Here is a 20,853-nt window from a genome sequence, read left to right on the forward strand (position 1 = left end):
ACCAAAACATGACTTAGTTCTACCATGAAGCATGAATCATGCAAGAACTAGCTCAATGACAACAATAAGAAGATGAGTTTCCTACCTTAGTCTTGTATTCAAGGTTTAGGAGCTCAAATATGAAATCTATACTTCAATCCTCTCAATCCAAACAAGATCAAGCAAAAGAGATGAAGACACTCTCACTCCCTCTCTCAAGTCGGTGGTATGCTCAAAATGAGCTAAGCAAAAGTGTTTTAATTCAATGTATAAGGCTCAAAAGTGCATAGATAATGGCCACTAAGTGGTCTAATTGTAATTAAGTCAAACTTTGCAATGAACCCAATATTTAATCTAATTTAATCATACTAAATCAAATTTCAGGTAAATACACCATAAAATCACATTAATTATGAGGGTCGAGAAACCTCAATCAATTCTCGGATTCGGTCGCCGATATGGCCTTCAATTAACAGTTAAAAGCATAAAAAGGTGAACAGATAATCAAACAATCAAACAGATAAATGCACAAGTAAGCAGATATACTCAGTCAATTCAGTTCTAGATTTCAGTCAGTCAGTTAAGTATTTCAATCAGTTCGCTTATCAGTCATAATCAATTCAGTTTAACGGTAATCAGTGGTTATGCGGTAAACAATGGTGAGGGTTATTACACATCCTTAAGGATTGTATAGAGTATGCAAAGGGTTGCTAAACATACCAACAACATGGCATGATAAGACATGTGCCAGTAATTGATTTGCATGTAGTAGTGAAGCCTTGGCCATTTAAAGGATGAGCAATTGATATGATAGGGAAAATATATCCACCTTTTTTGAAGCAACATTGTTTCATTCTAGTGGCCACAGATTACTTCATTAAGTAGGTTAAAGCTAAGCCTTATAAGGCTTTAGATCAGTTTGAGGTGATTGATTTTATCAAAGAGTTGATCCATAGGTTTGGCATCCCACAGACCATAACTGTGAATAATGGGACTGTGTTCGATGAAAAGATGGCAAAATCTTTCGCAACAGAGTTTGGAATCAGTCTTATTAATTCCACCCGTTATTATGCATAAGCAAATGGTCAAACTGAATCATCTAACAAGTCCTTGAAGAAAGGAATACAAAGAGTTGTGGAAGATAATCCTAGGGATTGGCATAACTTGTTGTTAGATGTGTTATGGGCATATAAGACTTCTCCAAGGTCAAGTACAGGAATCACCCCTTATGCCTTAGTGTACGAGCATGATGTATTATTGCTTGTGGAAATTAACATCAAATCCTTAAGGGTAAAATGCCGACACCAGTTAACTACTAAGCAATATCATCAAAGCATGTTCTTGGAGTTAGAAAATGTAGATGAGACTAGAATTTTGGCATTAAACAATATCCTTTTCCAAAAGAAAAAGACAACCAATAGCTATAATAAAAAAGTCAAGCACATTAGCTTTGATGAAGGTGATTTGGTATGGAAGACAATACTTCCTATAAGAATTAAGAACCATAAATTTGGCAAATGGTCACCTAATTGGGAGGGACCATACCAAATTTATAGAGTCCTGCCTGGGAGAGCCTACCATCTGAGAAATCTAAATGGTTATGTGCATCCCAAAAAAATCAATGGCAGATATTTGAAGCCTTATTATCCAATTGTGTGGGAAACACAAAAAGTGTAAGAAGTGCTAAGTAAGAATAGTGAAGGAGCATGGAACACTTAGATAGATAATAAAGATTTTCATTTCATAAAAATTTCAGTACATCATGCCACAGTTTGGCCCAAAAATTCGTACAATGCTTCAATTGTTCTGTTATAATCAATTCTCTACTTATTAGAGTTGGGAACAATTGAATAGTTGAAGTCATTTATTGTCTGCAATTGGATAGCCTCTGGTTAGTGTAGTGCAGCTTCTCAGCATTTTACTCCAGTGCTAGATTCACTATTGCCAACTCCTTCTCTAATTTTGCTTTCCTTTGCAACAGTTCAGCTTGAAGATAGGAAGCATAAGAGTGTTGTCCCTTTAAGTCGAATACCTCAGAATGAATCTGGGAGACAAACTCTTTATCTTTCAATAATACCTCTTCTGCAGCCTTAGCCATCTGGCAGATATTGATGTAAAAGTCAATGGTAGCTGTTGCCTGAGATAAGTGGCTCCTAAAAGTCATATTGGATTGGTCAAACACTTTGCAACATTTCAAGAAGCCGTTCTTGATGGAGGGTTTCTGCAGAGCCTCAAATGGAATCCTTGAGAAGGATTTCAGCAGATCCAAGCAAATGCTCAAATCCACTTGAGGCAAAAGAAATTCAGCACCAGTGGCAGAGTTTTCAATAATCTCCAACAAAGAATCAGCTAGGCTCAATGGCTCAGCTTCACTGTTGGTAGACGAAGCTAGTGTAGAGATATCAAACAGACTAGCCAACCGAGCTTCTGAGACATCTATTTCCTCCTCAGAAAGTAGAATTTTTAGGGAATCCTTAGTTAATGGAAGAGCTGGAAGCATTGGCATTGCCAGAGGAATGAAAGCTTCTTTAGTTGCATCTATTTTCTTGGCCACCAATAAGTTAATGGATGAGGGACTAGAGCTGGATGGTAGGGAAGGAGTTGGTGAGCTGCTAGTATCATCTTTAAAGCCAATTGCCACTAGAGGGGGAGTGACAATTGGAGTGATTTTAGTGGTTGGAATGATGGCCAAGACTCTAGAAGGAGTAGGCTGGGATGAGGCGATGGACATCAGGGGCAAATAGGAAGATAAGCTAGGGGATAGGGAAAATAAAATGCTTTGCCTCAAGGAGAAAAGGGAAGAAGGAATGGGAAATGTAGAAGAGGGGAGTGTAAGTAATCTTTGAAGAGGTGTTACACTCCATGGCAGTTTAGGACTGACCTTCCCTTTTCCCTTTGAAGTTGCCCTTAGTTCTGAGGAAGTCAAGAAGGGCCCCTCCTCCATAATCAAGGTAGAAGAATCCAGTGTTGAAGGAGAAGGGACTGGACTAGTTACTGCTACATTTCATAAAAAAAAAAAGAAAAAATGTTAAATATATGCTAAGTCTTGGAGAAGAAAGTTGTTAAAAGGGACTGGGGGAAATTACCAACTTCATTGGTTGTAATGGTTATGGTTGGAAAGCTGCGAAGAGTATAATGCTCAACAATTTTACTATTCCTCACAGTCTTCTTTTGTATTGCATTAGTAGCAGCAGCTTCTTCTCCTAAAATTTGTTGTTGCCTTCTTTTTTCGGACCTCTAAAATACAATAATTTCTTTGGTCTGTTCCTTCTCCACTGCTCTGACAGATGGCTCATTGTAGACACCCCATTTTTGACCGACCTTAAGACTCAAACGTCACCGATTGAGCGCTCGGTGATGATGCATATTGTGCTCGTTCTGAGGTTTCAGAGTCTCGGCTGCGAGCTTTGCCTGTGGACTTCGGGGCTCTTTTGTGTTTTGCCTCGATTTGTGAACCAGGTCTTGTTTTCTCTGTTTTCTCTTCTCGAAGGGAGGGAGAGGTCTCGTAGACCATCTCTCAGCGGCCGTAGGCTACGTTTCGTGGTCGTAGGCCATTTTTCCCGTTCGGAGACCATTTTCTGGTTTTCAAAGCCGTTGGCCGTGTGCCTCGATTTGGGACCGTTTAACTATCTCCGTTTGCTCCGATTTTTGGCACACACCTTGTTTCCTCTCTCTTGAGGGACACTGTGGCCTGGGAGACCACCTTCGTGGTCGCACGTCACTTCCGGTTCTTAGTAGTCAATTTTCGGGGCCCCAGGCTGCGCGTTTTGGCCCCCGAACCCTCGTTTTGCATCGGTTAGGGTACATTTTTGGCATGGACCCTAGTTTCATTGTTAGGAAGGTGGTAGTATGGTGGGAGACCACCTTTTCTTCTTGAAGGCCACTTTTCTCTTCGTTGCCCGATTTTCTTGGCAGGTAGGTGGTCTCCCTCACTTTTGGCCATAATTTCTGGTCTCCCATACCACTGTTGTGTTGTACTCATCTGGGAGGCCACCAATATGGATAAGCCAACCAGCTTTTCTTCCTAACCCTTTTGAACCTTGCTAGAAAGCTGGTTTTCCTCTCTCTTGGGCCATAATTTCTGGTCTCCTACCATACCACTGTGTTGCATTCACCTAGGAGGCCACCTTTCTGGGTAGGCTGAGCAGCTTTTCTTCTTGACCTTTTTGAACCCTGGTCGGCCGACCAGGGCAAGTGGTTGGCTGACCACTTGAACTGGCCAGCCAATCATCTGCTTTTTGCCTTTCCTGAGTGCAACACAGCTGTGCCAGCCGGGAAGCATTTGACTCATCCTCCGGGATTTAGCCCATTTGTTTGTCTTCTTAAGGAAGCTTTGGTCCTTTTGCTTAGCTTCTAGGAGAAGCTTGACCCTTTTGTCAAGCTTCTTGAGGAAGCTTAACCCCTTTGGTCTAGCTTCCTCAAGAAGCTTGACCCTTTTGGTTAAGCTTCTTTTAGAAGCTTTGACCCTTTGTTGAAGCTTCTTAGAGAAGCCTTGGCCCTTTGTCTTCTATAAGAGAGGGTCTCCTCTCCTTTTGCAAGGGTTAGAATTTTTTGGCTGAGGCTTATACACTTCTCCCTCCATAGCTCTCTTCTTCAAGCTCCAAACCCCATTATTCTTGCACGTATTACACTACACCTCCTAGCACAACACCTCCACCATCCATCCAAGAACCTTGGAACTGATTTGCAGAGGTTGAAGGCTCATTACCTTGGTCCAGAAGTTGCTGAGGGTCGGCTCTACAAAGGTAAGCCTCTATTTCCCTTTTTTTTTTGGCATTATTTTGCTTCATATCTTAGCCCTAGTTGCAAGCATTTTTGGGTTTCAACATAAACTGAAAAAAGTTTTCTTTTGAGCTTATAAACATGTTTGCTTCAGGTCATTTTTCTGTTGGGGGTCATCTACCCCCTTCTATGCTTCCTTTCCTCATGTTTTGAGCTATGCATTTGAGCATTTGCATTGGCCTTGGTTTGGCCTTTTAGCCACTAAAATCCAATGGATTTCAGTGGCTAACATGTGTCTTTGAGCTTCAAAATCATAGAGGGGTGACCCTCTCACCCCTTGTTCTCTTTACTAGCTTTGTTGGCCTTCCAAAGGGCCCCTTATTTGCATGTTTTGAAGTCATGTTTTAGGCCCTATTTGGGGACTTTTAAGGTCTGCATAAGCTCTATCCAGAGCCCTTTTGGCCATTTTGAATGTCTATTATGCATGTGTAGAACAATCCTATTCAAGGCCTTTCAAAGGGGCTTTCACTTGCATGCTTCCTAGACTAATTTTAGGGCCTTTTTGGTGGGTTTTAGGACCCTCATAACCTCTGCCCACAGGTGATTTTTCCATTTTGTGTGTCCATCATACATGTGTAGAATAACCTCTTGCATGGCCCTTCAAAGGAGCACTTCATTCTTTCATGGGTTGACTGAGTTTCAGTGGTTATTTGGGCATATTTTGGCATGACATACTTCTGTTTTTGGTTGGTTTGATGAGCCCTCATGTGCTTCATATACGTGTAGTGTAAATCATGGTTCACTAGCTTACTTCGCATGCTTTGTTGACCCTTCATTTTAGCACTTTTTGGCCATGCCTTAAACTAATATTGTGCGTATTTTGGACTGCCCTAGCTCTATTTTTGGGTCTCATGTTTGAATGATGTTTCTTTTGCATGCTTGTAGTTCAATACCCATGCTTAACTTTGAGTTTTGAGGTCTATTCCATGCATATACTGAGGTGTGTTCATGTTTTAGGCCCATTATACATCATATTTTAGAGCTTGTTTGAATGCCATATTGCCATGTTTTGTACTCTTTAAATGTGTTCGAGAGTCGGGCTTGTATGCCTCATTTATCGATCATTGAATGAGCTCCATTTCTTTGCATTCTGAACCATCATTTTAGGCCATTTCCTCACTGTTTCAGACCTGCCTAGGGTCTGTTTGGAGTTGGTTTTTGCCATTGGTGCATTGCTTTGGGTACCTCTAGTGTAACGCACTTCACTAGTTTCGGTACCCGGACCCTCTAGCATGCATTGGTTGACATATTTGCATGATTCGAGACCATCTTTTATGCCATTTCAGAGCTGTATCATGTGCCATTTTATGCCATGCTTCATTCTTTGCCATGCTTAGTTAGAGTTGCATGTTGTGCCTTAGGATTGGTCCTTCACATTCATGCATGTTTGCATGTATTTCGGTTGTCTCATTTTCATCATATGGCCACTGATGTGAGTGTGGCTGAGATCCACTCATATTGGTGTAAGTCCATCTTGCATTTGTATATGCCATTTAGTTCATGTGCGCATGATAGTCTTCGTAAGTGCATTGTGTATGCCATTTTATGTCACGCGTATTGTGCATGCCATTTTAGTCCATAGCATTGCGTATGCTAGGCTGCATGTTAGCCGCATTTTGTATGCCATCTCGTTTGCATTGTGTTTGGAGTAGGGTTTAGTCCAAACACGGGAAACGAGGGACGTTTCGTACTCAAAGTGACGAAACGTGTATCAATTCCTGGTCGCCGACACTCCGGATTAACCGTGATAGAGTTTAGTCCTTGTTGTGTTTATATGTGCATTCATTTCACATCGAGTCGTGCGATTCGACTCCTCGGCCATCATGCATCGAGATGCGTGATCGGTGGCACGAGGATTGAGGTGTGCATACATATGTGAAAATACTTTGCCATGCCCCTTTATTGCTCTCTATTGCAGCAAATCAGAAATCAGTAGTCTTCTAAAGCTTTGCACAGCATTCCGGGATCAATTGCAAACAGAGGCGAATCGGGACATCGCAATGGATTTCCGCGCAAGGCAACTTAAGCATGCATCATTCATCATTCGGAATAAAGCTGAGGCGGTCCATGGATTTGCATACTAGTTTACTTCATTTCTTAGTTAATTTGTTAATTAATTAGGGTTTTGTACTTATTTGGACTGTATTATTTATTCGGACCATCCGAGTGAGGGCGCAATTGTAATAAGTGTGCGTGCGTGTGATGTATGTCTTCCAATCCCACGTCTTTCTCCCTTTTATTTACCAGCTTATGATGGTTAGATTAGGGCATGTTTCGATTAGCATACTTATGCTTGCATGTTTGCTTCATTTACCTGTCTTCCATACACCGGGCTCGGCGCACCATACTAACTGCATTGTATTTCAATTCCGAGTTAAATACTTGTTAGTTGTAGCATTTCACATGCCATCTTTAGAATGGGGCCGAGCCTATTGTAGTTGCATTCCTGCATGTGTTGCATTAGGCATTTTGGCATAGTTAGGATCATGCATGGATTTCTAACATAGCTTCTGTTTTGGCTTGGAGTACTCGGTAAATGTTTATGCTTTAGCATCCTTGCATGCGTGTGAGTGACTGCCATGATAGCATGCTTGCCATGAGGCTAACTGCTTATGTGATATATCTGCCTGAATGCCTGTGGGTGAAGGTTGGATTATTTGAATTGGGATAATGCATTGACTGTGAGTTTTAAGCCCACTAGATAGTGGCAAAACCATCTTTTCTAAGCCCACCCAAGGGTGGCAAAATCTGTATTTTTAGCCTACTTGCGAGTAGCAAACCGTTTCAAAAGCAAACATGAGGTGTTTTGTTCCAATTCAAGCGATCCAATCTATACTTGTATGCTGTGCACATCACGTAGTAAATCTAGGCTAATAACCAGAATAAGAATGCATAGTGTTTTCAAAACTCGATATCATGGTTAGTAGAGGCTGATCTTTGATCGAGCGAGCGAGGGTGCTCACGAAGTGACCTTCTCCAATCATACCCAAGTTCCCGAGCCGAGGCAACTTTGGTGATGACGGACACGTGGCCTTAGGCAAACGAGTCTGGGTTTCCTAAATTCCCCAAAATAAAATATTTAGGTGGCGACTCTGTATCTGGCAAAGCAGTCCATGTTTGGCACTTCTTTCAAAAATATCTGTTTTCGAAAAACGATTTGTCGGATTTGGACTCTTTGATGATTCATCGGTCTTGCATTGCACTCTGCGAGATTAGATACAGGACCGTGACATTTGAGTCCTGAACTGTAGTGAGCCCATATGAACAAAACGGGGGATTCCCTCCCGAGACGTTCGGGGACGTCTACAGATTCTGGCGACTCTGCTGGGGAGTTTGAGAACTTGACTCGAACTCGTGATATCTGGTTTTGATTGCACTTATGTATTTCTTTGCATTGCATTGCATTTGCATTGGTGTGCCTAGGACACTGTGTTTGTCGTATGCTATTCCTGAACGGTTTGCCGGAGGCTCGCTTTGCGAAGCGTGCCATAAGGCTGACCGGTTGCGGGCTCTGCCACGACGGGAACACAAACCCCGGTTTTACCGGGGCACCCTTTTTGACCATTCGACCTAGTGCATATTCGGAATCCATAGTGACCATTCCAAGCTAGGACAGGTTACTTACCCGATCATAGGTTGTTTGAAACCGCTGTGTGCGTAGTGAAACCCTAGCTCCTGACAAAATAGGACAGGGAAACCCTACCCCAACATAGGGGTGTTTTGGCTCTCACTTGCTTGTTATGTGCTTTTAGAGTGCGTCTCTACAAGAATGCATGTATCAGTTTGCAAGTTTGGGTATCAGGCCTGCGGGCACCAGTTCAGTATTTTGGGAATCGGTTATCTGCGGGTATCAGATTCAGTTTTTGGGGGGCAGCGATTTGGGGATAATGATCAGTGTTCGAGAATAGTATTTTTAGCTTATCGACTGTGTGTTGTGTATTTATTTAAAGCTATTATGCTGTCCGTTTGTCTAGTTGTTTATTTCTTTATTATTGCTTTATTTATCTTTTTGCTAGGTAGTTTAGCACAATTGCTTCAGACCAAGCAGATATTCCCCAAGCACTCTGGATAAGAGGTCGCCGACTCAATCGATCTGAGGATCTGGTCGACGGATAACCAGTGTTCCACTCTCTACCCTCGGTTATCAGACGGAGGCCGAGAAAACGCAGTGTATCTGAGCAGAGGTTTCCAGAGTAGTGGTCTACCCCATCAGTGGACAGTCGGGCTGAGGTCTCAATTATTGCCATAGAGATAAATATACCAGTCAGTCAAATGGATCAGCAGAACACGTCAAGAATGGAGGCAATGATGCGTCAACTCCAAGAGAGTATAAAACTCATGCAGCAAGATGCTGTCCGCCAAGTGGAATTTTCCAAGCAGCAGGCTGCGATCATGGCCCAGCAAGCTGAGCTAATCACCAGGTTGCAACAGCAAAACGGAGCATCTGCTTCGCATCAAGCTCCTCCACCAACAAGGGTTCAGACACCCAGGGAAACACCCAATGTCCAGGAAGGTACAGACATTCCGGTAGTGCCAGCTCCGCCCCCAATTTTACCCCAGCTATCCAAAACACCTACCAACCTACCGGACTCTCCCTTCGAATTCGAGGTTGACCCTACAGCATTGAAATTGAGCAAACTTGAGAAGTTGTTCAAAAAATCCCAAGGGGTAAAGTCCATCCCAGACATTGAGGATGGGTACACTGACGTGGCTGTGACACTGCTAGATAGGTTCAAAATGCCACAAATCGACCGCTTTGACGGATCTGGGGATCCCATGGCGCATCTCCGGTTGTTCTCAAATATACTACTGCCAATGGGCCTCACCAGACTGCAGAAGCTTTCATTATTCGGCCGGACCCTGTCGGGTGTGGCCGCTATCTGGTACACAAAATTAGAAGATAGTGTCAAGAGAAATTGGGATGAGATGGCCGAGGCGTTCATTGCACAGTACTCTTATAACACGCAAATCGAGATTACGACCCGTGATCTTGAGACGACAAGGCAGGAGCCTAAGGAGAGCTTCTCTGAATTCATAGCCCGGTGGAGGGCAAAGGCCTCAATGATGACCCTAAGGCCTACTGATAAAGGCCAAATCCGGATAATTGTGCGTAATCTTCAGCCTAAGCTAATGCAGAAAATGATCGTGCTCCCCTTTCCTACCTTTTCAGATCTGCACGAGATGGGAGTACAGATTGAGGATGCCTTGAAGCAGGGCTTGATTGATAATGACAGAGAGCAACCCAGAAGAACCTTCAACCGCAACAACAATACAGGTACCGGCAATGCCGCAAATGCTAGAGCTTCAGAAGTAAGCATGGTCACCACCATTCCCCCTTCAAGACCCATGACAGCTACACCTTTCTCCGGTGTGTCCGGAAGCAACACACAAACCACCAAATACCAACCTCGAGGCTAGAGAACCTTCACCCCATTATATATGCCCCTGTCCAAGGCTCTGGGGGTATTAATCAAGAAAGGGCACTTAAAGCCCCTGGAGCCGAGGCCATTGCCAAATCCACTCCCTCCCTCTCATAACCCAGCAAAATACTGCGCATATCACCAACAACATGGTCACGACACTGACCAATGTTTTAGATTGCGTCACGAGATTTAGGATCTCATTGACAAGCAGGTGATTGTGCCTCTAGAAAAATCCAATGTCACTACAAACCCTCTCCCACCGCACAACCAAGCTCCACCCCCCAAGCGTATCAACTTTATCCAGACTGGGGTCGTATCTTATGATCCTAGCATATATATCACCCTGTCCTACCTACCCAAGCCGGAGGTGCTTCTTCCTAACTGCACTGACTTGTGCATGTTGGACATCTCTAGAACCTAACCTGAACCAATGGTGGTGACTGTCGAAGACAGAACAAGGGAGATTTCAGGGCAGAATGGGATTGTTGAGTCAAAATTTGAGGAATCTGGGAGTTTTGCTGAGGAGGTATACAGTCCGAGTGACTACATTCTATCAGTGGGCCAAGTTGGGCCAAATGTGGAATTGCCGGCAAGGGCAGAGCTTTGTGTGATACAGGGGGATAAATCTGGTCAGAGGATAGATGACTTGGCAGCTGTGGAAGGGGACTTTGCTAACCTCCAATTTTTCAATGAACAAGATCCAGAGGGCATGGTAGTCAACTGGTCAGTTTTTAAGGAGTCAACAGAGGTCACCGGGTGGCTTGATGACCTACCAGATGTTGTCGACGAAACTCAGTTGAAACAGGGCCCGGTAGGGGCGAGGATATCAATTGTGGCCGGAAGGGCCGGAGAGCATCGGTGCTAAGAATTTCGCTCAGGATCTAGGCATTTTGAATACAGGAATTATAGAGCAGCCAGCTATACTGACGCAGTTGGAGCAAAAAGGAATCAAGGAGTTTGAGAGAATCAGAAAAGCCAAGGCCCCCGTGGGGACTGAAAGTACTATGTGCACGAGGATAGAGAATGCTACGAGCATGTGGACAGAAAGTACTGCAAGTACAATTGTACCGAAGCCGGACAGGTGTCTGTTGGCTGCCGATGGAATGTGGTAGGAAGACGATGATCTATGTCTTGCCCACACGGATGAGGATTGGGGGAGTAACCAGCCAGACGATACCTGGTACATTGGTGAAGTTAACCATATGACTAGAAGCGAGCGGTACTTCAAACCCCCGCACCTAGATCAGCCAGAGGCGTCCGGGAAAGATAAGGAGGCTGAGAAACAGAAAGAGAAACAACTCGAAGAAGAGGTTGTACTAAAGCAGTTGAAAAAGATACAAGCAGACATCTTCATCTGGGGACTACTTATGGCACCACAAGTGCATCGACAAGCTGTCTTATCAGCCATGGACAAGGCCACGCTCTCAATAGACACCAGGCCTGAACAGCTGGTGGGCTTAGTTTTTGCGGGAGGAGCTACCCCGATGTTGACTTTCTCCGACAAAGAACTGCCACCTGAGGGTGCGAACCATAACAACCCACTCTACATCTTTGTGGAGTGTAGAAACAAATGGATACCCGTGGTGCTTGTCGACATAGGGTCCGCCATCAATGTGTGCTCGGCAAGAACTGCATATGCAATCTGTTTAAAGACCGCGGACTTTGTGCCGACAGCCCAGGTGATTCAAGCATATGATAACACGAGCAGAGAAGTAATGGGGACAGTAAAAATTCAGACCAAGGTTGGGCCGAGACAGCATGAGGTAGACTTTCACGTCTTAGAAGTTCTCGCAACCTTCAATCGACTCCTGGGGCGGCCGTGGTTGCACCAGGTGAAGGCAGTTTCGTCCACCTTACATCAGATGGTGAAATACCCCCATGGGAAGGGGGTAGCCATTGTTTTTGGGAATTCGTCAATCCATCCACCACCAAAGGTGTCTACACCAGTCCTGGAAATTGAGCACGGTATGGAGGATGTGTTCTTATCCGGTTTCACTCTGGCTGAGGCCTGAGTCGTGCAGAACATTTTGGCTGTTAATGAGGGGGTGTATGTCAGTGCTCAATCAGTATACCTCATGAACAAGCTTCAACACATCCTCGAGATGGGATTGGGAAAGAGCGGCCAGAAGGGCGTTGCAGCGTTGGCCGAAGTGCCACACAACCCACACACATTTGGCTTGGGTTATCTACCCACCAAAGAGGATTGGATAAGGAAAGGTAAGGAGATGGCTGGGGAGAGCCAGAGCAAAGAAGGAAGAAAAGCCATATGAGTTAATGCACCGACCCATCCAGGGTACCCTAAACAGACGCTTTGTCCGGGAGAGAGAGGACTTTTCATTTTGTGGCTTCCCGAAACCATGGTTGAACGCGGAGAGGAAGCGCGTGCCAGGATTTGAGATCTTCTTCGACCTACAGTTATCCGGGGATGACGTTGCCGAAGAACAGACAGACCCATTAGTTGAGGCTGAGCAGAGCAAGAAAGTGGAGTCTAAGGACGCCGAAAGTGAAATGGGGGTAGCGCTAGCGTGTCTACTTTCAGATCCTCTGATCGAACAGAAGTGCTTGGGGGATAACTTCTCAGTATGTGTGATCGGGAATGAAACGGTTACGGGCCTACTAGCAAACATTTTAGATGCATCTATCGCACCCTCTATCATTTGGCAGTATGAAGAGGGACTTTTGTCAAGCAGCACCGGGTCAGGTAGTAAGCCGGAATCTGATTCCACTGAATCTGTTGAGTCGGAATCAAGTTCCAGCTCGACTGAGTCTGAGTCTGAGTCTGGTATTCCGGGGGATAATAACCAGGATACCACAGTCCTGTCCAGGTCATCTTTTTCTTTCTCTTTTGAGTCTGTTATAATTGAAGAATCGAACGATTTGGATGTGCTTAATGAGAATGATGTGGCTGTGGTTTCTGAGTACTTTTCTGTGCCCTTGATTTATTACATTAACTCAGACTTTCAAAATTTTGATGAAAACAACGAGGAAGAAATTCCTCCGATTTTGCAACACTTAATTGAACAAGAGCAGGAAAGATTTGTTAAACCCTTAATGGATGAAATCACTACTGTGAATATTGGTACTGAGGAGGACCCGCGGCTGGTCCAGATCGGTTCCACGTTGTCTTCGGAGAAACGGGCGCTTAGTTGCTTTATTAAAAGATTTCAAAGATGTTTTGGCGTGGTCCTACGAAGACATGCCTGGAATCGATCCTGAGATTGTACAACACTAGATCCCTCTTGACTCCGAGGCCCGACCCATTAAACAAAAACTCAGAAGGATCCGCCCAGACTGGGCTCTCAAGATTAAGGAAGAGGTCACCAAGCAAATCAACGCAGGTTTCCTGCTGGTATCCGAATACCCAACTTGGTTGGCCAACATCGTTCCGGTGCCGAAGAAGGATGGTAGGATCCGGGTATGCGTGGATTTCAGGGACTTGAATAGAGCTAGTCCGAATGACGACTTTCCCTTGCCTCATATCAATGAGTTAGTGGACTTCACAGCGGGGCATGCTTTGCTTTCGTTCATAGATGGCTTTTCGGGCTACAACCAGATAGTGATGGCACCTGAAGACCAAGAAAAGACTGCATTCACCACCCCGTAAGGGACCTATTGCTACACGGTAATGCCATTTGGGCTGAAGAACGCTGGAGCTACATATCAACGGGCTGCGACCACAATATTGCATGACATGATCCACAAAGAGGTTGAGGTGTATGTGGACGACATGATTGTCAAGTCCAAAGAAAGAGAGGGCCACTACACCGCCTTGCAAAAGTTCTTTCAAAGGATCAGAGAATTTCGGTTGCGGCTGAATCCTCAGAAGTGTACGTTTGGTGTTACAGCAGGGAAAATGCTGGGGTTTCTAATTACACAGAGAGGTATCGAAGTCGACCCTTCCAAAATCAAGGCCATCCTAGAAATGCCACCACCAAGGACTGAAAAGGAGGTGCAAGGCTTTCTGGGTAAAGTGTAATTCATAAGACGGTTTATCTCAAAATTAACCTTGACTTGTGAACCCCTTTTTGGCCTCCTGAAGAAAGGAAAGAAGTTCTAATGGGACGGCCAATGCCAAGCTACTTTTGAGCAGACCAAGGAATACTTACAGAACCCACCTGTGCTGTCACCACCTGAGCCGGGGAAGCCATTGATCTTGTATCTTTCAGTGACTGAGACCACAATGGGATGCATGCTCGCGCAAGAGTCTGAGGACAAGGTGGAGAGAGCTATCTACTATCTGAGCAAGAAGATGTTGGAGTACGAAACCCGCTACACATCGTTGGAAAAGGCTTGCTTAGCCTTGGTATGGGCTACCAGGAAGCTGCGACACTACTTGTTAGCTTACTCTGTAATGCTGGTTTCAAGATTAGATCCTATCAAATATCTCTTCGAGAAATCGACACTTACGGGTAGGCTAGCTCGTTGGCTGCTTTTGCTTTCCGAATTCGATCTGAAATATGTAACGCGCAAGTCAGTCAAGGGAAGAGCAGTAGCAGATTTCTTAGCCGATCATCCAATTGAAGGGGGTGAAGCAGTTGAGTACTTATTCCTAGATGAGGCCATTTTGCATATCGAAGACGAAACTTGGACGATGTACTTTGACGGAGCGTCAAACCAATACGAGTATGGGATAAGAGTGTTGCTGATAGCACCCGACAATTCCCGTATCCCTCTAGCATTCAAACTCCGGTTCAAAGTCTCGAACAACGAAGCAGAATATGAGGCATGCATTGCCGGTCTAGAAGCGGCCCTGGAACTAGGGACAAGACGGTTGGACGTCATTTGGGACTCAAATCTTGTTGTATCCCAAGCTAAGGGGGATTGGAAAGTCAAAGAAGAAAAGATGATAATGTACCACCAGACCTTGGACCTACTGATTCCTCGGTTTGAGAAGCTAAACTTCACTCATCTACTAAGAGAAAACAACAAGTTCGCAGATTCACTAGCAACTCTATCTTCCATGATAGACATCCCGTTTGGAGTCCGGATACGTCCAGTCATTATCGACCAGAAATTTGTGTCGGCTTACGAGTCGATTGCTGCTATAGATGAGGTTCAAGATGAGAACTCCTGGTATTACGATATTTGGAATTTCTTAGAGAAGGAAGCATATCCACCAGGGGTAAATGCCAAGGATAAAAGGGCAATCTGAAGAATGGTCGTTCAGTTCATCATCTGCAGAGGTAAATTGTATAAAAGAGGTCATCTGGGAATGCATAAGCTGTGCGTTGAAGCTGAAGAATCGAAACGCCTGATGGAGGCCATCCATGGAGGGGAATGCGGTGCGCATATGAACGGGGTCATGCTAGCGCGAAAAATCCTCAGACAAGGTTATTATTGGTCCACCATGGAGGAGGATTGTTTCGGCTTTGTTCGGCGATGCCACAAGTGTTAGATCCATGCAAACTGCATGAACATTCTGCCGTTGAAGCTGTACAATATGACTTCGCCATGACCATTTTCAATTTGGGGAATCAATGTGATCGGGGCTGTCACTCCAAAAGGGTCGAATGGGCATGAGTTCATCCTAGTCGCGATAGATTATTTCACGAAGTGGGTTGAGGCCCAATCTTATGCGGTGTTGAAGGCGTCGCACGTTGCAAAGTTTATCAGAAACAACATCATATATCGTTATGGGGTCCTAAACGAGGTCATTTCAGATAATGGTTCCCACTTCAAGAAGGAAGTGATTGACTTGTTAGAGAAATACAACGTGGCTTTTCATAAGTCATCCACATACCGGCCGCAAACCAATGGAGCGGTCGAGGCCGCCAACAAGAACATCAAGCATATACTGCAGAAGATGGTGGAAACCTACCGGGATTGGCTAGATAAGCTGCCGTTTGCTTTGTGGGGTTACCAGACATCAATTCGAACTTCTACTGGGGCGACTCCGTATTCATTAGTTTATGGGATGGAGGCCGTTCTACCTATCGAAATTGAGGTTCCGTCTTTACAAGTGTTGGCTGAGTGTCAAATAGCCGAAGCAGATTGGCAGCAGAGCAGATTTGAAGAACTCATGCTCATTGATGAGAGAAGACTGAAAGCACTGTACCATGTTCAAGGTTATCAGCGCAGGATTGCCCGAGCTTTCAACAAGAAAGTTAAGTCCAAGAATCTAAAGGAAGGAGATTTGGTACTCAAGGATAACAGAGCTCCCATTCACGACCTTAGGGGCAAGTTCAGACCCAATTGGACTGGTCCCTACATCATCAAGTCAATCTAGTCAGGTGGAGCTGTGGTTCTGATGGACCTAGATGGCGTAGAGTTCTCCCAACCGATCAATATGGACAAGTTGAAGAAATATTACCCCTGAGAGGCTCGCTAGGCCAAAAACCCGAAAGGGCAACCTAGGCAAAAGTCAGAGCACAAAAAATTTGAAATTATAAAAATTGAGCTCGCAAGGTTGAAAACCCGTAAAGGGCGGCCTTGGCAAAAGTTAGAGCGTAAAAGGAGAGTGAAAATACTCGAGTGAACCTGAGCCTGAACTACGTAAGGCTTGATTCCCATCTTTGGGATACGTAAGCAACTTCATCCTGAAGTTCAGCCATAAACTTTTCCCCGATCAACTTTGTCCATTTGATCATCTCAGCCATCTTTGTCTATTTAGCATTCAAGAGTTTGGTTATGATCCCCGGTGCAGTGCTTTTCAGACTAGGGGCAACTTTCCGTTGCTGTGCAGTGCCACGGTACTATTCAAACTAGGGGCAACTTTCCAGTTGCTAGGATCCAAAGTTGTGCATCTCAGTAACAGATTTCAGGCGTGTCCAGTTCTGATCCATATCGAAAATGATTTTGAAAAGTTTTAATAAAAGTTGACTTTGTTCAAAATTAATCTTTTTATAACTTAGACTATTTTTGGACCAAAGCGGAAAATTTTCAGTACCCACAACCTTCAATTTCATTGATTTCAATATAGAGTTCTCCTGCTCTTGCATACAAATTGAAGTTGTTTTTTATTACATTCATAAATAAAACTTGAAAGTACTAATAAGGTAATAAATCCAGGGCATAGATAAGTCAGGTGTTCCTGTGCCCCCTCCCAGAGCTGGTCGGAGCCTCTGATGCCAAAGTGGGCCCTTCATGTGTCTCTTCATTGAGCCAATCCGAGCACTCATCAAACAAAGTGCAACTGAAAGTGAGAGCGGGAGTCAAGAGTTCTTGCGTCCTCTATGCTGTGGCATACCGAGCAAGTTGTGCGCCTCGGACTGGGAATACGGCCGGGTACTCTATCCCCTCTGACGGGTAAGTCTGATCATGGCCGAACTGGCGTTGGAACCGAAACAGAAAGTAGAAAACATAGTGTGTCATGCCAATCAATTGAATCCCAGGTTGACGGGTCATGTTGTAACTCATTGCCGGCAGATTAAGCCAAGGGCAGTGCCAAGCGATGCGGTTTGCAAACAAGCTGCACAGCCAGTTGTACCACCACCCCTCATCCAGGGCATCGACCAAGCGTTGTCGGAAAAAATAGCCGCGAGCTGAGTATGCTGGACAAGACTCCACAATCTGTAACTTGTCCATCAACCACACCTGGGGAGGGATGAAAAATGAGAGAATAAAGAATAGAGAGATGTACGATGAGAGAAAAGAAATAAAAGGGTTTTGTAAGAAAAAACTGAGCCTAAGGGCCGAGTGATGTGAGCTATACATATGTGAGATTAGGTGGGAAACATTACCTGCAATAGTAGTGGGCTCCCTGCAAGCTTAGCCATCTCCCGGCGATGAAAGCCGTCTAAGCCCATCAATGTCTCAACCAATGTCATGGCGATACAGCTCTTGCCCTCCTTCAAACCTTGGGCAACCTCGATCAACCGGACATTGAATCCATTGGAGCCCAGGGCAAGCAAGAAATGAGATAGCAAGCATAGGCAGAGTGCGTGTCGCCGATAGCCCTGCCAATGATGGTCGTCGCGGTCACCAACATCAGAAAACCAGCGAACCAAGCTTGGGATGTCCAGCTCCCCATCGTGAACCAATGATCGAGCATCATGCAAAGTGAGGCCGCACATTCGTCCTAGGGTTTGGACGTGGCCAAATCGGAGTTGAGGCAAGATCTCCTCATTGCGCTCGGATTCCATCAAAGCTTGTAAATCTTCGAAAGTAGGGCACATCTCTTGCCCGCTAAAGCTAAAGACGTGTGTTACCGGGTTCCAAAACCTTGCCGCGGCATGGAGAAAAGGAAGATGCAGCGGAGTACGGCCCAGCGTGAATAGTGCATTTAAGTCGAAGCCCCGGAAGTTCAACTTTTCCGATCCATCTAGAGAAGCAATCCAAGCTCTGAGATTTTGAACAAGGAACGCCTCCATTTTGGTGCAAAACTGAGATAAAATGGATGAACCACGAAACTGGAACTTTTATAGAGGATAAGGCACTGTTCGGGGGACACGTGTCAACAATTTGGTGGTTGCCAATCCAGGTGGTCGGCCGACCACCTTTTCTGATAGGCCGACCACCCCTTTGGTTTCTAACGAAAAAAAGCTGGTCGGTCAGCTCCCTCTGATGGTCGGCCATGAAGAGAAGTGGGGCTTTGGTCTTGTCCTAGCCTCTAGAAGAAAGTTCCTAGCATTTCCATGCATCGGGAGTGTTGAAGGTACGAGTTTTCCTCTGTTTCGGATGCGTTCCGTCACTCCGATCGTCCGAAATGCATTTTGTTTATCGAATTGTTGTTTGAGTCTTGCTTATCGAGTTGTTGTTTTGCTTATCGAGTTATTTTGTTTATCGAGCTATCGAGTTTTGTGTATTGAGTTGCTACTCTCTATTTAATCAACATTGTTGTGTCTTGCTTATCGAGTTGTAAACTTGCTAAGGTTTTGTTGTTTCTTAGTAAGTTAAGTTGTTTAGTTTGTTGTGTCGGTTCACTACCTGACTTGGCAATTTTCAGTGCACAATTCCATTCAATCTCATTTTCATGCAAAATGATGCGATACAATGCTAAGAACATAAAATGCAACACTTTTTTAAAAAGCTGTTTCATTCCATCATACTTTCTTTGTTACAACATTTTACAACAAGGGTATAAGTTTTACAGAAAATAAAACTGCCTAATAATGTACAATGCGCTACAACTACTAGTAAAAAAGGGAAATAAAGCAAGAATAGCTGCATCAGTGCTATCAAGCACAGGAATAAAAGGCCCTCTTCGTCCTCTTCTGCGGAACAACCACTGCACCATCATCATTATCAGAATCGGAGTCACCGTCCTCGGAATCCTCCTCGACATCATCTCCACTACCGAAACCAGAACCAGTCATCCTCTCTACCAGCGGATGTCTCTGACTAGGGATGTGCAGGCTCCTCCTCCTCGCTAGACTCCTCCTCTACGACAGGTGCTCTGCGTCTGCCTCGGCCGCAAGTCGAACCCCCTCTCCCAGCTCTCCGAGAAGGCCTGGATGGCCCGACCTGTGGCCCAGTATGTAACGGAGGCATCTTAAAAAAAAGAGCGCAATTTGAATACATCAGCCAAAGTATGTATGTCAGATGCAGATGCAAGAAAACTACAAAGAGTGGGTGTATGCAGATACAGTACATGAATGTGGTGTGTGTCAGATGTGCTCTACACATATAGTCAATCAATGCAGTGAAATATTCAAGTTCAGCATGTCATCAGAAGTATGATAAATGCAAGAAAACTAAAGAGTACCGGGACACCGACGATGGACAACTGCGTCTCTCTCTGCAGGACCATGCCCTCGAGTGAGGCTACTAACCCGAGTAACCCCTCTGTATACTTCCTGGTAGGCTGCAGATACAAGCTCAAGTCATCAATGAGTAAATAAATGCCTAAGTACCTGAGTGGTAAACGAAAAGCAGTGGAACATACTGGTGGTGAGTCAGGATCATTGACATATCAGTGATCAGGCATAGGGGGCTCTATTGGAATCGGGTAGGAAGTCCCGTATCGCCATCCTGTCAACTCAGTCAGGATATCTGGCCATCCGGCCTGATGATACGTCGGGGGAATCGGGGGGACCAGTCTAGTCCCACCTCTCGATGTGCCGGCCCTATTGGTAGAAGAAATATCTGTAGCCTGGGCCCGGCTCAATGATGGCATGCCAGCAGGCCTCATCGTGGGAGTACGGACACCTGTCAATGGAGGCATCATGTATATATGACGGTAAGTCGCGTACTCCCCCTCCTCCAAATGTAGAAGTACGTCGGTACCCAACATGGCGCTATCGACATCCTGGGGAGTGAGCCCCTCAGTAGACCGCATATCGACCGAAGGTGTTGCAGGGACACTCTACTCGGGGTAGCCCATAGTCTGACGCATGAAACGGTCCCCCAGAAACCAGGCCCTACCAACGGGCCCCTCAAATAGGATCCTGTACCGAGAAGCGGCCCACCCCTAGCAAACTGAAATCGAGTATTTCCACCCAAGGGCGCCCAGGGCTGCCATGCGATCTGCGGATGACCAATGCATAAGCCGATTAGAAATCGTAAATGTGCAAGATGAATCAAAGATGAAAACATGGAGAGCTGAGAGTTCTGAATTACCTCTGTCAGTCGCACTGTATCAAAAAACAGCCGTAGGTAGGGGAGAGACTCCCGAGCTCTCGGCCGGTACTGGCCCTCAAACACAAGCGAGTAAGAAATCATAAGAGGCACCGCCACCTCGAGCTCCGGGGCCAGCGTCGGAAAGTACGCGAAAACCCATAGCTATGGAAAA

General features: G+C 45.1%; 1 long non-coding RNA gene across 5 annotated transcripts in view; it reads right to left on the reverse strand.

The window, feature by feature from the left end:
- Window positions 1-20,853, reverse strand: part of LOC145797332 (uncharacterized) — a 56,865-nt gene that overhangs the window by 18,020 nt on the left and 17,992 nt on the right. For 2 of the 5 annotated variants that reach the window (XR_014338736.1, XR_014338741.1), the window contains 3 exons: window positions 20,008-20,843; window positions 19,828-19,926; window positions 19,181-19,613 (listed from right to left, as the gene is read on the reverse strand). The exons of 1 other annotated variant lie outside the window; for it this stretch is intronic. This is a non-coding gene — a long non-coding RNA (uncharacterized LOC145797332). Of the gene's footprint in view, window positions 1-19,180; window positions 19,614-19,827; window positions 19,927-20,007; window positions 20,844-20,853 lie in introns of those variants that run through there. 2 more of the 5 variants (XR_014338738.1, XR_014338739.1) reach the window with 2 other exon arrangements.

This window comes from Camellia sinensis, chromosome 8 (genome assembly GCF_055761805.1).
Source record: "Camellia sinensis isolate YWXY chromosome 8, ASM5576180v1, whole genome shotgun sequence".
Lineage (NCBI taxonomy): Eukaryota > Viridiplantae > Streptophyta > Magnoliopsida > Ericales > Theaceae > Camellia > Camellia sinensis.